At 45.1% G+C, this 14,224-nt stretch overlaps 1 long non-coding RNA gene across 1 annotated transcript in view; it reads left to right on the top strand.

Annotated features, from left to right (window-relative positions):
* Positions 1–13,865, top strand: part of LOC143693635 (uncharacterized) — a 47,672-nt gene extending 33,807 nt beyond the window's left edge. The window contains exon 5 of the long non-coding RNA XR_013181551.1: positions 13,818–13,865. This is a non-coding gene — a long non-coding RNA (uncharacterized LOC143693635). The remainder of the gene's footprint in view (positions 1–13,817) is intronic.
* The last annotated feature ends 359 nt before the right edge of the window (positions 13,866–14,224 follow it).

Below are 14,224 nucleotides of genomic sequence, written 5' to 3' on the forward strand. Positions count from 1 at the left end.
TCCAGTATGTAAAACACTTTTCCAGTTTGTTTTTGTTTTTGTTTTTTTTTTAATCATCTTATCATACTTTTCCAGTTTCTTTTTTTTATCACCTCTGGATGAAGTCCAAGATACAAATACAGTGTCAGCAATACTCTTGGGCTTCTCCTTTTCCTTTCTGCTTTGGTACAAAGGTTAAAGCAAGGGCCAGTTTTGCTTATACCAGGTTTAAAAAGGAGTAGAACTCAAAGGAAGCCTCACCAGCAAGCCTTGCTTTCCCACCCAGCAGGGATGAGCCGTGTGGCAAATTGTTTGTTAAACTGAACCTCGCGTTCTGTGCTCCAGCAGGAGCCAAACAAGAGGTGCTGCAATTACAACTTCATTCCCTGATCACCTGCCTCAGCATGGCAGCAATAAGCATCCACAATTTGTCACTGCATGGCCAATTAATCTTTAAACAGAAGTGGCATCTTAATTGTATCCACTAATAGTCAGCTTCAATCAAAAACCTCTGTGAGTCATTCCAGCTAGACTGGCTGTGGCTCCCAGCTCCTGCTTTTGCTGGTTAAGGGACTCAAATGAGATCATTTGTGGTTTTATTTATGAATACAATCAACAAAAGGGGGAGGAGGGGGGCAGTGTCAGCCACATAAACTCTGGGGCATCTTTATCACTTGGCATTAAGCTGGGGAGACAGGACAGCTGGGATTTATGGGTTAGTGTGTGTGGCTCCTTTTTATGGCTTTTGCATGATTTAGTCAGAGCTGGGCTTGGGGATGGAAAAACTGATGGGAGGGAGGGTCTTGGGTTTTAATTTTGAAGTTTCTGTTTATGACACTAGTCATAAATTTCAAGGTTGTTTTGTGGTGAGGCTGCAGCTTTCAATTATTGGTGTAGAGATGCAAATGTGAGCAAGCAGAGTGAGAGCAAACCCTATTCCAAAGTAAATGTTTGGGTGTGAGAGTCTGCAAAAATTGCTCGATGAATTCTGCATCTCTTCCTGTTTTGTGGCAGACTCAGATTAAATCTGCAGGCTCTTGGGTTCAGCAACTGAGCAGAGAACTGAACAATCTCCCCTTCTCACAAATCCTGAGGATTTTCCTCTCTTGTGAGCGCTTCTGGCTCTCCAGGTGTAGCCACCCTCTCAAGGCACCTGGACAGGAAAAGCACGTTTAGGGCTTGAGCTGGGGATGCACAAGGGTGGCATGAAAGCAGGATAGGGCCAGCAGAACCTTGAAGGATGAGGTGAGATTTCCCTAACCTAGAGAGGGACCTGTGCCTGCTTTTCCACCCCATTAAATCACACTGTGGATCGATAGCAGACAAATGATTCTGGTTGCCAGTGGCTAGTTTGTGAGATTTTTCTTCATTACTGCTTCAGCTGCAGTGCTGCTGTGGAGGGAGGAGGAGGCAACTAATTTAATTTCTCTCCTAGACAATACTTACCCAGATGTGCAAACAAGGGCTTTTTGGTTAAGCTCCTCCTCTCAGACTTCAGCTTCCCTTGCAAACTCCCAAGTACAGCTCAAAGGCTGTACAAAAGCTTCAGAATTATTGTACCAGTGAAGAGATTTACACAGTTGCTTGAAGAGAGGGTGTGCTGGAAGAGATGGGTCAGTGAGTTAGAACTGCTGTGTGGCACTGGGAGGCATGGGAGGAAATGGCAAGGGGACACAGGAAGCCTCAGCAGGAGGTGGACAAATCTCAGCTCCTCTTTTCCCTGCAGAAACCTCCTGTTTGTCCTTTCATGTTGCAAATAAGACTTTACCACAGAGCTCTGGAACCCTCTCCCTTGTTCCTTGGTGCTGACCTCTAGGATCAGGAAAGGGAAATGTTTCTGTAGCACCCTGAAGGCTCAAGAGAAGCTGCTTCACCCTTCTGTGGGTGTGCAAACACTGACATGCACTGCCCAGCCTCCTCCCAGCTGGAGGTTCCTCTGCTGCTCCTGCACGGCTGGGAAATGAAAAGCACTTCCACCAAACAAATAAATAAATCTGCTCTGAGATTTCCTCCTTCCTCTGCCTGCCAGCATCTCTGAGGACAGGTGATGTTTAATAGCTCTGTTCTCTGCTGTGAACTTTTGTGTGGGGTTTTTTTGTTTTGTTTGGGTGGGGGGTTTTTTTGTTGTTGTTTTTTGGGGTTTTTTTTGTGTGTGAACTCCATTTTTGCTGTAAGAAACTCATTTCCTTGCTCCTTGTTGCCCCTTGCATCTCCACTTCCTTAGAACTGAGCACCTGTGTCCTCCCTCCCTGCTTTTTCTTCTTTTCCCTCTACTTCTGAATTACTTGATGCAGCACCCAGCTCCCTGCCCTGTGTGGCCTGTCCTGGCCACAGACCTCAGCCTGTTTTCTGTTAGGTGCCCTATCCCTGGAAACACTCCAGGCCAGGCTGCACAGGGCTCTGTCCAACCTGCTCTAGTGGAAGGTGTTCCTGCTTATTGGAAGGGGGCTGGACTGGAGGGCCTTTAAAGGTCCCTTCCAATCCAAACCATTCTATGATTCTCTGGCTGCTGGGCCCCAGACACTCAGCCCAGGGGGGCTTTACTTGCAATATCCACAGGTTTTCAGACTTGAGGCTAAGGTTCAGCTGCTGGTGCTTTTTCAAAGCCAGCTAGATGAAGATGTGATGCTACATAAAAGGCGAAAGAATTCCATTGCCTTATTCACATGTTTTTGGTGCCAGACGCATCAATAAACAGAAAAAATGCTGGATAAAGACCAGAGGAGCTGTAATTAACACATTAAAGAGATCAACTGACTGCAGGATCAAAAGTGGAGTAGGAAGTGAAACCCCCATGTAATATGACCCTGGCTTTGCCTCGGTGATTTGATTTATGCCAAGGGTGAAGGCCCATAGGAAGCTGATGGCTGCCTTGTAAACTCCTTTTCCTTTCATGTAAACTACTTCCCACAGTCTGGCACTAAAAAGATAATTTCCCTCTCCTTCTTGTCTCTTTATAATAGCATAATCTTCATGATCTTATTCCTGCCTTTACCGTATACTTGCTCACTGCTAAACAAACCTCTGTACATGAGCCAGTGTTTTGTTGACAAAAAATCATTTTGTCACTAGAATTATGTGTATGCACCTGATGAAATCCCTTCAACTGACAGAATCCTTTTAGCCACATAAGTTTACTCAACTAAATGATATTAGAAGGATTAAACCAAGAATGTAATCAAACTCCTTCCTCTAAGGGAAGAATTTCATTAAACCTCTCTGAGGTTGGAGAGACCTGTGCAGTCAAATGTATTTATTTGATGAACAAGTCTGCCACAGCCTTAAAATTGCTGCAGCAGAGCACAGAGATGCAGGGATGTATTAGATGAGCAAACTTTGTGTTGAGATCATGACTGAAGTTTCTCTGTGAGATGTAGCACTACAGGGAACTTGGTTTTTGGATGTCAGGTCTCTGTGGTCATCACCACAAGAAGTGAGGCTTTGGTTCCCATAGGACTCTCAATAATAGAAAACCTGAGATTGGCAAAAAGTTAATTTTTTCAGATGGGGGAAGGAGAATGCCAGTATGCAAAAACCAGAATAAGCAAATACTGCCAATGTATTGGTGCTTCTACCTCTTTTTGGAGATTTTCTGCTTCATGATCTGTTCTCCTGAATGTTTTCCTAGGCCAGGCTTGGCTGCTGTTCTGTGAGTATCTATGCTAAAGCGGGAAATGCTATGCTTGTCTCTTCTGCAGCACCTTTAACTTTGTGTGTTCAGTGGTGGAAGAAGTGGGGTATGGAGGAAAGAAAGAAAAAACCCCATCATTTTTTGTACCCAGAGAGGTCACAGAGACTGAAAATGCTGCTTGCTTTCCTGTATGGTGATGCCTAATGATATGCTGTCATCTCTTCTGCCATAGAAAACTTTGATTTCCTCTCTTGGGTCTTTCTACAGCTGGACGATGGGTGAAAAGGGATCCCCAGGCATTCATCTCTGCTGGGAGCCTGAGTACAGCTATAATAATTAATAGTAATGACCCAAATTATTACTCTTGGCTGTGTTCTGATGAGGCTCTGAAAGCCTTTTGCACAGAGGGATAAGACCTGATCCCCTGTTCAGCCTGTGTCTGTCTCATGCCAGCACAGAGGCAATTTATTTGGAGCATTACTGTGACTTTTTTTCCCAGAGTGCTGGGTTTGGAGAAATCAAGCCATAAGGGTTTTTAATATGTGTTTTACTCCTTGTGTGGATGCAGAGCTGGGATAAAGCCACCTACAAATTCATCTGGGCATTTACACCCCTTGCAGAAAGTTCTGGCTTGTGACTCACTGCTGTTACCTCTAATGAGGTGTTCTTTTTGTAACTGTTTTACGTTTGGACTGGGATTCCACACAGATTCTCAGTGTGGCCCTTCCCAGGGTCTCTGCTTCCATGCATGTGTTCCCTCCATGTCCTTCTGTCTGGGAAATGTGCAGGGACTTTGCCCCACCTCTCTTCTCCATGGTGATTGCACAGGGGATGCACTTCCATGGCCAAGGGCTGGCGTGAAATTAACGCTGCATTAGTTATCTGCTCCTTCTCTGACCTGCAAGTCAGTATTTTTATAACAAAAACATTAAAAATGCTACAAGGTATGTCTCTGAAGTCAAAACTCCACTAATTTTAAGTCTGCTATTGAATAAGGACAAGTGTGTATATGGTGTTGGAGCTGGTGCCGCTTTCTGTTCAGGCAGGGTTTCTTCCCTTTGCCAACTGATTCATCTCTAAAATAAACAACCAGCATTGAAATTAAAGCACATTAATATAACTGATTTGTAAATAAAAAGGAGAGTTAGCCAGACAGAGCAGAAACATAAATAGAGACCAAATGTTATAATGTAATGAGAGATGATTCTCCTGTTTAGAAAAAGACTTTCCTTCCCCTGCATGCTCATGGTAATAGAACAGGAGGCACATGGGCTACTGGTACAGCAGAAATGCCATTGCCTGGTACTGCAAATGTGGAGATGAATCTGTTATTTGAATGTTCATCAATTATAAAAACCATTTTGAAGGTCCACAGCAATTATCCACTTGAGGGGTTTTCCTGGAAACTCTTCTCGGGAAAGTTTATTTTGGTAAATTGCATTGCAAATATCCTGTCAAGCCTGGGGGAAGAGAGGGAGAAAGAAACCCAAACCTCCACTGCTTCCCCTGAAAATTACCCCAGTGTGTGGAGGTGGTTTGAGTGTTTAATAACTTGCAGTAAAGAAACAGAGAGGTCACAGCCACGTAATCTGGGGGACGTGGCTGAGTGCTGCTGCTCCCAGGCAAGGACAGCTCGTGGATGGATATTAAGACGGAGATTATTCCGTGCGATGCACTCGAGCTGCACGGGGAAGAATTAATTGACACCTAGATGTATTGGGGGTAGGGACAGTGACAACATATGATAAATGAAACACACAGCAGTGAGAGCAGATGTATGCTGGAAGGACAGCATGATAAATGTACATCTTGATACTTACAGTGCCTGAGAAAACACTCCTGATCTGATAGCGCTTCAGAAGCTGCAGTCGTGTTTGAGTACAGCGGGTCCTTGATTGATTTAATTAGTTCTCATTAATGGCATTGAAGATAGTTCAGCAACAAGACCCGGAGAGTTGTGCTGAAGCGTTGCATGTTAATTGCTCGATGATTTGTGTTGTGGGACGGCTCTTTTACATAAGTACAAATTAGGTGGTGAGTTGTTTGGAAACACTGATGCCTATCTTTGCTGGGAGCAGGCTCTGTGCTGCATCGAGCACCTTCCCCATCCCAGCATGGGCTCTCTGTGTCCCAGGAAGGTTTACAGCCTTCAACAAGGCTCTGGCCACAGCCTGCAGTGCTCCTTTCCCCGTCACCCCCCTCCCTGCTCACATGAATAGAATGAACCTTTAAAATCAATATTCTCATTAAAGCTTATAAATTATTCTTTTGATCTCTATTGACTCTGAGGAGTGAGCAAGCTGGCCCAGAGAAAATTAAAATAGCCCCTAAGGCTATATCTACTCAAATTTATTTATTTTTTTAACCTTTCTCATAATAGCATTTTCAAATTCAATTTAGTGCTCTTAAATCAACTGCAAAATGACGTTGGGTCAAACAAGCACACTTCTTTCCAATATTTATTATTTCACGTAAGAGGCAGCTAAGCTTGATATTTCCTGACTTACGTGCAAGTTACCTGTCTGTGCCCTGGACTTCGCTGCTCTTTGTAGCTCTCCATGTCTGACATGGCATTTTCCATGCTGTCCTGGTTTACAAGATAGGCGTCTGCTAGGGAAGACAGAAAAAGCCTCCCTTGGAGAATGTAAACCCCCTCCCTCCAAATTATTAGAATCTTGACATTCAGGGGCTCTCAGGCAAAGATAGGGGAATAGGAATAGCGGTTCTTTATTAATATGTGTAATAAAGCAAACAAACAACAACAATTATGGCATTAACAAAAAAGAGAAGCACAAACCCAGTCCTGGCCTCTTTCGGCTGCAGCGCTTTCCCCTCGGGTGCAGTTCCGGGCCCGGCCAGCAGGGGCGCTGCTGGCTCACGGCTGGGCAGGGTGGGTGTGGTGATTTCCCCGCGCTCCTGCAGGGGGCGCTGCGGCGCGGGCTCGGCCGCGTCCCCCTCACGCGGCAATGGCGGCTTGGCACAGACAAGGAGGGATGGAGGAGAGGCTTCGCCTCACAAACCCCCGGGGGCAGCCGATCTCGGTGCCCCTAACAAGAGTCTCGGAAGCAGCAGGCTGGATATGGCAGGTATGAGCAGAAATCCCTGGGTAGTGAACAAGAATGTTGCAAAACTCCACGGCAAATAGTTGTAACCTGCGGGGTGTCCTGGCAGGGCAGGGGAATGAGGGGCCCAGCAGCAGAAGGAAGGTTCTCTGCTGGGTCACGGTGGGGGTAGGAGAAGGCAGCAGGGATGGAGTCTTGCAGTGGTGTCAAATCCTCTCCACAATGCCCACAGCCTGTCTCCCCTCCAGGGCCAACAGAGAACTGTCCTCAATCCCTTTCCCCAGCCTGAATTTCCTGGTATCTCCGCCCCTGCCCCCTGAGAGCAACTCCCAAAAACCAAGAGTTCTCCTTCCCCACCAATCTCAGGCCTCAGTTCCTATTAGCAACTCAATAGGAAAAAATTTTCCAGGTTTCCACAGGAAAGAACAGGAAAAAAAAAAAAACAACCCAAAACTCAACCCCCAACACATGCCCAAAATCCGCCTGGGGCTGAGCTCTTTGAAGATGACTTTGCTCTTTGGAGATGGCAGACAGATGCATTTCCAAAGATCAAGATAAGGAATGAGTACAGTCTGTTTTTGTAGTAAACTGATTGTAAGAGTTATTTACTTTACTCCATGGGTGAGGAAGGGAAGCAGGCTGAGGGTGGACACAGAGGATGGAAACGTGGGCTGGCCCAGCACCAGGTTGGCTGGACATGGGGAGAGCAGGGGCTGTGTGGCATTTCCTAATCCTGCTGCACCTGGGGAGGTGAGGGGGGAAAGCTGGGGCAGAGGATGGAGCTGGTGGCATGTTCTTACTGGAGTGTAATTACTGAGGAGTGATACAATTACAGACTATTGCTTTTGAGTAGGTTAAACCCATTTGGGCCAGTCATAATTCTGGTGTTGCATTTGCTTTGTAGACTTTGTTTTGGTAACCTTATGGCTGTTTAAGGAGGTATTGTTTGTGGGTGGTTCAACAGGACATTCACTGCAGCAGGAGAGCTCCCAAGCAAGGTGTACATCACCAGAGGGCTGCATCTGGGAAATCATTAAGGTTGTGTGCTTGTCCTTTAAAAGAGGGGCATTGTCACAACGGGCCCTGGTGGGGTAATAATTAGCATAGACTCCATGTACTTCAGAAGGCTGATCAGTCTATCTTAATTAAGAAACCCATTTCTGTTATAGACAGTTAGAATGTAGGTGGACCCAATTGGTCCTCCAGTCCAAACACCATCACTATTGGCTAATTAAGAAACCACCCTTTGGTAAACAAATCTCCATAACACATTCCACGTGTTCACAACAACAGGTGCAGCAAGTGAAGATAAGAATTGTTTATCATTCTTTTCTCTGATCTTCTCACAGACTTCCAGGATGATGCCTGGGGAAGTTATCTATTTCTCCCCGTGGCCAGAGAGCTGCTGCCACAGAGGGGTAGAGCTTTATTCTGGTCTCCAGAATGGTTTAAAAGAATGGGAATTAAGAAATCTGTCTTGTCTGCCATTTCTATGTGAAAACCAACAGAATGGGTCTGTGCACGTCACTACACCTCTATTCTTTCTTCAGGAGCCATAATGCTTGATAGCATTGTAGGGAGATCTAATTTGACAAGTGAAAGGCTGCCTTTGACTCCAGTTCTGGCAGCCACAGACTACACAACCTCTGTCAGAGGTTTTGAGTCCCTTGATCTGCCTTGCTGTGAGCCAAAGGGCAGAAAGATGTGCCTGCCTCTGCCAGTGCTCCCTGACTGCAGAGGCACTGTGAGATGGTCCTTTCCCAAAGGCCAGAAGGAAGCCAAAAATGCTTTTCATGGATAAGGATTCCGTCCCAGCTGCGAGCACACTGGCAGAAATACATATTCTGGCTGGACTCCTCTGGATGAAGCCCAGAGCTGTTGTATGCTGGATTTCAGTGCTGAGGGGAACCATGCCTTTTGAAAGCATTTAAAGAGAACATTCTCCACAGCTGTGGTTCCAAGCAGTCCAGCCTTGGGGTGTCTGGGAGCTGTTTGCAGCCTGAGTCCAGTGTCCCTTGCCCACACTGGATGTGCTGGATGCTCTCTTTGCCTGCACTGAGTGTGCCCCTCGAGGGACAGAAATAAACCACAGGCAGCTTCTCACCTCCAAAGCCACGGCAGCATCATGTGCATGGACGTGGGAATGGTTTATGTAGAAGAATTAACTGTACAGCTGTTCAGGCTCATGAGGGCCACTTCAGAAATTAAAGGCAGTGTTCAGGAGCTGGCTCAGCTGTCTCCTGGCAAATCTGTTCCCAGTGAGCAGCGTGTGCTGCTGGATGACTGTGGTAAAATGCAAGCTGTGCTTCCCAAAATAACTGTTTTTCCCCACCTTTGTTCTTTTTTTCCACCCTTCTTCCACACCTGATGCTGTGCTCAGAAGTGGTGGGAGAAGCAAGGTGTGTGTACTGTATGCTCTCCATGTTCTTGGCCAGCTGGGGCTTTCTGGACTGGAGGCTGCATCATGTTCAAGTCTCACCTGTTTTGTGTTGTCACTTCCTTCTTTTATCATGGGAAGTCCTTTTTACACTGTGAGAAAGTGGCACGTGTGGTCACTTTGAAAAAGTTATTAGGGCTAAGCCAGGAATTCTGGGCTGCAGTGACAGAGCTGGTGTGGGGCATTTGGCTTGTACCTGCCCACAGACCCAAAGGGACACCTTTGCACAGGGTTTGGGAGGAGTACTGGCTGCTGCCCCCATGGGGCTCAGAGGATCTACCAATTTCAGAAGAGACAGAAAACAGTATTTGCCATGGTGGCAGAGAGGAATCAGGTTCTGTATTTATGGATGCAGTGTGAAGCGGTCGCATCGTCTGTAAGTTATACCTTGTGATTAGACAGGTCACTGAACTCATTTAACCTGTGGCTTTGGCAATGTGATTGCATCAAGAGAGGGCTGAGAAAAGAATTTCTCTCCTTGAAGAAAATCGTAGATGTTGACCTTCTCTTTTGCCCTGGAGGAAGGCAAAGAAAGATGAAAATGAAGAGGTTTTGCAAAGGTAAAACTCACAGTGATTTCAATTTACTGTAGCTCTTTTACTCCATCAGGTCATTTTGATGTTAAGATTAAAGTGACTCCAATAAAATACATTCCACAATTATTTCCCAGAGGTTATTTCTGTTGAGTGCAGTTTTCCAGATGGGAAGCTCATGTGACTGGGAAACTTCCCAGTAGCTCTAGAGACCCACAGGTTTTCTCTGCCTGGAAGGACAGTGAAGCCCCAGCAGTGTCTTGCAGTTTGTCAGTACCTGTGGCTGACATTACAGCCATGCTCAGCAGCATTCCTACACAGCCAAGAGCTGGGATCAGCTGAGTTTTGGGACAGGGAGGAAAGCTGATTAGCAGGAACAAGAAACCTCTCCCTTCAGAAATAGTAAAAGACTAAATGCTTGGTATTGTTAGGAGCTTTTTGTATGTTTTTCCTAATGGGACCTTTTTTGTGCAAAACAGCAGGATTCCTGCACAAAATCCACTCTGAAACCAACGTGGAACTTTCTGAGTGACACAGCTGAGTTTCCTGAGGTGTAACCCTTTCTCAAAGAACTATTTTCTAAAGTAAAGTCCCTTGGTTTATAGATTTGATGAGAAGATAACATGGTGCCGGAGGCTGCTTTACAGCCCATGCCCTTTCTATGAATGCTGTGCTTTTCCTGAAATTGTCTCCAGCCCTGCATCAATTCTATAGAGAACTGGTTTTAATAATAACTAGTCCAAAGAAACAAATTTCATTATCTAAGAATAAAAGGGACCCTGGCTTTTAAAATATACAACCTGCCCATGTGACGCACAGACACCCTCTTTGAGCAGGATGGGTGGGAATCTTCAACCTCCTGACTTGAAGGTGTGTGAGAAAGACCTTGGCCTTTAATCCTGGCCAAATACTTGTGTTAAAACCCCGCCCTTGAAGTTCCCAACTTGGCAAAATTCTTTGTTGCTGTTGTGGAGAGAAGTGCTGCTCATCACTTTGTCAGCTGTATCTTGGGAGTTACTGGCAGTTTTCATTAAACTAGGATTTAGAATAAGCAAGTTGCAGTGGTCCAACCATAAATATCAAATAGAGGTTGTTTGAGAACTGATGCCATATTTTTGGGCAGGATAGCTGAAATAAATTTATTTCTGAAAGGAGTACTTGTAATTTGATAAAAACTCAGTGTCCAAACTAGCCTGGGTGAATGATGCTTTCTGACTGAATAAGTAAAACCCTTTGGCTGTCTACAGACAAAGCCTTACACAAACCCTGTTTGAGTAAAAATCCTTCATTTTCATTATTATGCAGGAAAACCTCAGGGGACCAAAGGTCTGTCTTGGCCTGCTTTCTACTGTGAATAGGAAGGTCATATCTGCAGTATGATCTATCCTTCAAAAGATGTCAAAACTTTCCCTCTCCTTGGAGGTATCTGGCCTGGTGAGTGAAGGTGACTTCTCCCAGGCTGTCCCTCAGTGCTGAGGCTCCACAGTCTGCTTTTCTCCTCTTCTTTTATGGGATCATGAAAATACAAAATCTAAACTTTCAGTAAAATAGCTCATTATTTGATAGGTGTGGATCTGGTTATAGTGAGAACTTTGCCCTGTAGGTTTGGCTGGATATATATATATTTTTTTTTCCCCCTAACACTCTTATTTGGACTTGTGTATTTGTGTTTTGGTTTGGGTCTACCTCAAGTTCTAAATTTTGGTGAGAATGATGATGTGTTTTTACCATTTCCCACGTGAATGGGTTCCTAGCAGCTTTACAGGGTTGATAACAGCCAAGCACGGAGGCATGTGCTGAGAGCAGCACAGAGGGAGGCCAGTTGAAGTGGGGCAAAAAGCCAAGACCTGCAATTCTACAAAATAGGGTCTCCCTTTACATTGGAACCAATCTTCTTCTTCTTCAGGCAAAGCTTTTCACTTGCTACAGACACAAATCTCAGCTCATTCTTACTGCTGTGCTTCCAATTTTATTGCAGTGGTAGCACTGATGGAATTGCTCAGCAGTAGGGCATGCGGCTTCCCACCAGTCTCTGTGCCCCAGCCATCAAATACACTTTTCCCTTCCTCCTGCTGAGTCTTGAGCCACTTTCAAAGGGTCTAAAAGGAATTTGTGTGGTGCTGAGCTTTAGCAGACCAGTGCTGCTATATTCACCCAGTCTTTGCCTTGAGCAAGTGAGAGCTGTTTATGACTGTGGAGCAAGGGCAATTAATTTTCATCAGTCACTCCTAATTTTAGCCTTTACCTGAGATTTTAGGAATAACCACAGCCTCCCAACAAGAGTCTGCTGTCTGTAGCACATTGTGTGATGCCCTCATGTCTACACAGCTTCAAGCCACTGAACCTGCCTTGGTTCATCAGTTTTGCTCCAGAGAATGTCTCAAGCTTTAACCGTGGCTCATTAATAGGTTTGGGGAATAAAATATTGCACCAAACTTATTTAACACCTCCTGCTTTTTACTAAGCCTTATTGCAGTGCCCACTGTACACAGATCAGAGCTGCTTGCCCCTGGTTCAGTCTTGCCAGAGTAGTGCTCAATCAATGAGAAAAGTGGCTGGTGTCAGGGATGTGGACAGGTAAAGGCATCACACCGTCGTCAGATTTTTGGCTAAGGAAGGACCCTTGCTAGGAGAGCTCTCTGGGAGCACTTAGGCTCTCATTGCCCACTGTCAAGAAGCCAGGTTCTGGATTAAGGAGGTGACAAAAAGCTGGCTGAAAATCACCCCAGGGCTGGGCTCTGGTGGGGGTGTTGGTTGGTGTTTTCTCGATGTAGAGGTGTTTCAGCAGGTGAAAAGGGAAGTGGTGTCTGCTCTTGGCATCACAGTGACCTCTTTCCAAGCATGGCAAAGGTCAGAGATAGTTGTGATTAATGCATTGTTAGCTTGTTGATACTCTGGTTATGTAAATGTCAGTGCTTCTACCCTCTCTGGTCTTTTCAGTTTAGAGAAGTGAAAATGAGACTTACAGATTATTTTCAGTAAAAAACCTCACTGGGGAGGAAGTATTTTATTTGGGTATTTGAGGTGCATGTAGAGGAGGGCTGGGTTTTCTCTGTAAGCAAATTATGCTTAGATGTGTTTCAAAAGAGGCAAATAGGAATGCTTCACTTTGGTCAGCACTCTGAGGAATTTCTGGCCTTTCTAAAGGTAGCATGGCTTTGTACAGCAGGTGATTGTTCACAGGTCACATGGAAAAATGAGTGGTCTAAAGGAGAGGATTCCATCCACTCTGGCAGAGAAAGCAAATCAACTCAATGCCAGGGCATGCAGAGGGAGACCAAGCATTTTGCACACCCTGAAAACTTGGCTGTTGGGATCATGGGAACACACAGCTTTGGCTCTGCCCATTTGCAGAGGCAGCAGCAAGAAACAGGCAAATCCTGCATGCTTCAGTGGCCAGCATAATTGAAATCTCTGATAAAATGTAAATTAACAGGGGGTGCTTCCTGTGCCATCCTGAGGAAGTTGCTTGCATTTTATTTAAGATGACTGTGAAGAGTGGACCTGTCTCTTGAACATCCCTCTCTAATACAAGTTCAGGATGACACCCATGTAGCCTTGATCCTGTAAACTGTAACCTCTGATATTATGGGGCCAGAAAATGGCCCCATAATGAAAACAGAAGGAGATTTTAATAATTTATGTGTGTGTGTATATATATATATATATATATACATGTATACATTTTAAGAAAATGTTGATAACTGTTGTCACAGAACATACAAAATTTCTTCAACAAGTGGCATAGAATATCTGCCTGGGTTTGCTTGTAATTAAGGAGCCCAGTGTTGTTAATTGGACAGATAAGTGGCAGGCCCTGATTTGACAGTGCACTGGTGAATCCCAGTGTGTGAAGTGTTCTCAGGAAGCCACAAAGAAGATGTTCCCTTGGCCACAGAAGGATATACAGAAATGCTTTTCTGGAGAGAGGCCGTCAGGAGACAGGTGCAGGGACTGGCAGAAGCAAAGCTCTAATACAGTAGTAAAGTTGCTTTGGGTAATGTTCTTACAGAAAGGAATCCTAATTTCATGAATAATGATAAGAATGGGGAACAGGATGCTTGCAGCTGAAGGAAAGGAGCTCTGCATGGTTCTCAGCAGAGGCACAGGCTCAGGGTAGTGTGGATTTTCTGTAATTATTTTTTTTTAACTCGCTAAATGTCTTAATCTTGTAGGATAAAACTATCTTGCTTAGCCAACTGCTCGTGGGTTCTGTGAGAAAGGTAAGAATTAAACTTGTTTCAGGATATTTACTTGAACAATTTGTATTCTCTTATTCAATCAGTTGTCTTGTTATAAGGCTGGGGGAGGCTGTGAGCAGTGTTGAAGAAACAGGCTCTAAGGGGGGATGTCTCAGTTTATTGGTCCCATTTGAAACATTACATCCCTCCATCTCCTCCAAAAAAGAGCTGTGATCTCCTCCTGCTCCCACTCATCACTTGCAATATTGCAGCTTTGTGCAGCTTGTAATCACAGTGCCAGAGCAATAATACTTCTTCCAGACCTGCAGGAGGCCTGCAGCTCCCCAGAAACACAAAGGAACTGCTGGCAGAGTTTTTCCACCTTCTCACCAACATGCAAA

Source organism: Agelaius phoeniceus, chromosome 3 (genome assembly GCF_051311805.1).
Source record: "Agelaius phoeniceus isolate bAgePho1 chromosome 3, bAgePho1.hap1, whole genome shotgun sequence".
Classification (NCBI taxonomy): Eukaryota; Metazoa; Chordata; class Aves; order Passeriformes; family Icteridae; genus Agelaius; species Agelaius phoeniceus.